The sequence below is a fragment of the Protobothrops mucrosquamatus genome, unplaced genomic scaffold, assembly GCF_001527695.2.
Source record: "Protobothrops mucrosquamatus isolate PMUCROS unplaced genomic scaffold, P.Mucros_1.0 scaffold4052, whole genome shotgun sequence".
NCBI lineage: Eukaryota > Metazoa > Chordata > Lepidosauria > Squamata > Viperidae > Protobothrops > Protobothrops mucrosquamatus.
The window spans coordinates 58,881-63,654 of NW_015389983.1; the positions used below are offsets into that span (position 1 = coordinate 58,881).

Consider the following 4,774-nt stretch of genomic DNA (forward strand, 5'->3'; position numbering starts at 1 on the left):
CAAGAAATATCATTTGCCTGTAAGCAAAAACTGGTGGGATCATAAAATAGAGAAAGTCATAGAAAATGATAAAATTAAACTGCTCTGGGACTTCAGAATTCAAACAGACAAGCACCTGCAACATAACACCCCGGACTTAACAATTGTCGATAAGAAAGACAAAAAAGTCTGGATAGTGGACGTGGCAGTGCCTGGAGACGGCAGAATAGACGAGAAAGAACTGGAGAAGACAACAAAATGCAAAGACCTTCAAATAGAAATAGAAAGACTGTGGCAAAAGCAAGCAAGGGTAGTACCAATAGTCATAGGCACCTTGGGTGCAATCCCAAAACAACTGGAGCACCACTTGAACACCATTGACATTGACAAATTTGCCATTAGTCAATTGCAAAAGGCGGCCTTACTAGAAACTGCTTCCATCCTGCAACGAAATCTGTAATACCATCAAACATCCACATCTACCTATCCCAGGTCTATAGGTAGACAAAAATGCCAAATCCAGTCAGAACATCTGGCTGACTGTGCGATGATCAATGATAATGATGATAATGATAATGATAATAATAATAATAATAATAATAATAATAATAATAAGAAGAAGAAGAAGAAGAAGAAGAAGAGGAGGAGGAGGAAGAAGAGGAAGAAGAAGACAAAATGCCAAATCCAGTCTGAACATCTGGCTGACTGTGCGATGATTCATAATAATAATAATAAAAGTTGGAAGGGACCTTGGAGGTCATCTAGTCCAACCCCCTGCTCAGGCAGTTAATCCGCTCTGCTCTCCTACTCCTCCTGGGACTTAACAGGTTAAATTTGAACAGGTGCTGTTTTAGAGGCCAGCAGAATTTAGCTCACAAAATTGGAATGCCATTGTCCTTTCCCGGCAGGTGAGAACATCAAGGCTCTGCCAAGAATTTGTGGTCTCCTTGATCACAACCCCATTTGTGCTCCCGGCCAACACCCACATCGGATTGGATTTCTTAAGAGGCTTTTTAGCCACTCAATATCCTGGCAGGTGACCCCGTTTGACAGCCCAACCCTTACCTCAAGCAGCTCGAGTGGAAATTCAAAGCCGCCTCTTTTTTAAAAACAGGGTTTTTTTTGCAATAGTGGTGAATATCTGTAGCTGGGGTCGAGGTTTGGCCTCCGAGGTTGTGGGTTGGTGGTTTCCAAATGTTTCGTTACCAGGCTGGGTAACATCTTCAGTGGAGTTTAGGGGGTGTCGTTGTCGGCGTTCTTCTGCTTATAAGGGCTTCAGGTGTGGGTGTGCCAAGTGAGGGTCTTGTGATGGATCAGGTGTGACTCATCAGTGAGAGTCTCGTGATGGGGAAGTTACATTAAACTCCTGGCAGTGGGTAGTGAGTTAGCCTGCAATACAGCATCCTAACCATTGTCCCACTACAGGAAGGAAGGGAGGGAGCAATAGCACTTAGAAGAAATAGGGGAGACATGATAACAGTATTCCAGTATTTGAGGTTCATAGTCAAGTGATTCAATGGATCCAGGAAATTACAGACCTATCAGCCTGACCTTAATACCTGGGAAGATTCTGGAAAAGATATTCCACACCTGGAATACTGCAACCAATTTTGGTCACCATACTACAGAAAAGATGTTGAGAGTTTGGAAAAAGTTCAGAGAAGAGCAACTAAGATGATCCAAGGCCTGGAGACTAAAACATAGGAAGAACGGCTGCGGGACTTGGGTTTGGCTAGTCTAAAGAAAAGAAGAAATAGGGGAGACAGGATAGCAGTCTTCCAGTATCTGAGGGGCTGCCACAAAGAAGAGGGGGTCAAATTATTCTCCAAAGCACCAGAGGGCAGGACAAGAAATAATGGTTGGAAACTGACCAAAGAGAGAAGCAACCTGGAATTAAGGAGAAACTTCCTGACAATGAGGACAATTAACCAGTGGAACAGCTTGCCTCCAGAAATTGTGGGCACTCCATCATTGGAGATTTTTAAGAAGAGACTGGACAGTCTCTTGTCTGAAATGGGACTCCTGCCTGAGCAGGGGGTTGGACTAGATGACCTCCAAGGTTCTGTTCTATTCTATATTCTATTCATTCTGAATTCTATTCTATTCTAAATAAAGGTTTCTATTCTATTCTATTCTATTCTATTCTATTCTATTCTATTCTATTCTATTCTAGAATAGAATAGAATAGGAATAGAATAGAAACTGAAAGGGACCTTGGAGGTCTTCTAGTCCAGCCCCTGCTCGAGCAGGAGAACCTATATCGTCTGACAGGTGGATGTCCAGTCTCTTCTTAAAAATCTCCAGTGATGGAGCACACATGATTTCTGGTGGCAAGCTGTTCCATTGGTTGATTGTCCTCACTGTCAGGAAGTTTCTCCTTAGTTCCAGGTTGCTTCTCTCTTTGATCAGTTTCCAACCTATTCTAATTCTAATTCTAACTGTATTCTATTCTATTCTTCTATTCTATGCTTTTCCTTCCTTCCTTCCTTCCTTCCTTCCTTCCTTCCTTCCTTCCTTCCTTCCTTTCCTTCCTTATATTAGACTTATATTCCGCTTCCCAGTGCTTTACAGCCCTCTCTAAGCGATTTACACAGTCATTTTACCCACCACGGAAGGATGGAAGGCTGAGTCAACCTTGAGCAGGTCAGGATTGAACTCCTGTCTGTAGGCAGAGTCAGCCTGCAATGCTGCATTTTAATCATTGTACCGCCATGGCAAGGAAGGAAGGAAGGAAGGAGAAAAGGGAGGGAGAGAAAGAAGGAAAGGACGGAAGCAAGCAATAGCAATAGCACTTAAGACTTATATAGTGCTTTACAGCCCTCTCTAAGCGGTTTACAGAGTCAACCTATTTGCCCCCAACAACAATCTATGCAACCTCAGAAGAACGGAAGGCTGAGTCAACCTTGAGCTGATCAGGATCGAACTCCTGGCAGTGGGCAAAGTCAGCCTGCAATGCTGCATATTAACCACTGTGCCACCATGGCAAGGAAGGAAGGAAGGAATAGCACTTATATACCATTTCTTAGTGCTTTACAGCCCTCTCTAAGCGGTTTACAGAGTCAGCTTATTGCCCCCCAACAATCCGGGTCCTCATTTTACAGACCCTGGAAGGACGGAAGGCTGAGTCAACCTCAAGCCGGTGAGACTCGAACTGCTGGCAGTCGGCAGTCAGCAAAATTAGCCTGCAGTGCTGCATTCTAACCACTGCGCCACCAGGGCGCTTAAGCGGGAAATTAACTCAGATTAGTCCAGCTTAATGTCTTGTGTGAATCCAGGCCAGGGAATTTCGAAATAGAGCCAAACTTCCAGAAGGGAGAGAGGCATCTTCCCCTGATGAATTCCTGCCTCTGCAAGAAGAATTTGCCCCTTTTTCCACTTAAACCTGCAAAATGTGACTGGGGCCACCCCCTAAAATTGACCCCGTTTTACCCATGGCTGCTCCGCCCCCCCCACCCCCACCCCAATCCTTCCTGTCCTGCCAATCCTGAAATCCTGTTTTTTTTCCAGCCAAATTCTTGATTGTTGGGCAGAAATTCAAGACAGCCCATCTCTCCTTTTTTTTTTTTTTTTTGGAGCAAAGCAGGCAGACATTCGCCAGGAGAAAGCTGGCCGTAAGCAGCTTTGCTAAGGACTCCCCTCTCTTTCAGCAGGCAGAAATTCAACAGGACCAGCTGTGCTTTTTAAGCCCTGGCAGAAGTTTAAGCAAGAACTTTTCCCCCCCACCCCCCAGTCTCAAATTAGGCAGGAATCCCACAGGGCGATCCTCCCTGCCCAACTTTCGCCTTACCTCTGCAGAATCCGGGACGCAGCAGGCAAACACTCAACAGGGACAGCTGCCGCAGACCCAACCAAGGATTTGGAGGCTCTGCACCTGTTGAACTTCCGCCTGTCTTGCTAGCAAATAACAGCCTCCAGCACCGCCGTCAGACCCAACCTTTATACTTTGCAACGACTATCCCCACGTCTTTAATTCCCACCCGTGTTCAGCGACTCGCCACGCCCCCGCGTGACTCTCCGCCAGGCTCTCCAGATTGGCCCTTCCGCCTTCCGGCCCCGTGCCCGACTTCTGGCAGGCTCTCTTCCGGTCTAGGCAAAGCCGTGCCCCCGCCCCCCCCCCCGGCCCGTCCAGGCGCTTGCGTTTCTTGTCCTCCCGCGGGTCTCGCGAGAGGTCTCGCGAGACAACCTAATGAGGCGCCCAAAGGAGACCAGAAACCTGCTCTCTGCTGCCGCTAGCGGTGCTCTGCGGTACGTCGGGCGCCTTTTGCAGATCGCCCGCCCGTACAAGAAAGAAGGCTGGCTGGCTGGCTGAGGAATTCTGGGAGTTGAAGTCTCGTTAACGTTGTAGAATAGAATAGAATAGAATAGAACAGAATTCAGAATAGAATAGAATAGAATAGAAGAGAAGAGAAGAGAAGAGAAGAGAAGAGAAGAGAAGAGAAGAGAAGAGAAGAGAATATGGAATAGAATATGGAATAGAATATGGAATCGAATAGAATAGAATAGAATTCAGAATAGAATAGAATAGAATAGAATAGAATGGAATAGAATGGAATAGAATTCAGAATAGAATAGAACAGAATTCAGAAGAGAAGAGAAGAGGGTACACGAGCCTGGCTTCAGGGAATTATCAACGCTTCTTTGGGGGAGGGTGCCTTTCCCACGGCCCTTAAAGAGGCGGTGGTGAGGCCCCTTCTTAAGAAGCCTTCCTTGAACCCAGATGTATTGGCTAACTATCGCCCAGTCTCCAACCTCCGCTTTGTGGCGAAGGTTGTTGAGAGTGTGGTTGCACAGCAGT

General features: G+C 46.3%; 1 protein-coding gene across 1 annotated transcript in view; it reads right to left on the bottom strand.

The window, feature by feature from the left end:
• LOC114923497 (fatty aldehyde dehydrogenase-like) overlaps nucleotides 1-3,975 on the bottom strand; it is a 12,841-nt gene extending 8,866 nt beyond the window's left edge. Inside the window, exon 1 of the mRNA XM_029286556.1 lies at nucleotides 3,767-3,975. The gene's annotated coding sequence lies outside the window, so the exon portion shown is untranslated. The remainder of the gene's footprint in view (nucleotides 1-3,766) is intronic.
• Nucleotides 3,976-4,774: the final 799 nt, after the last annotated feature.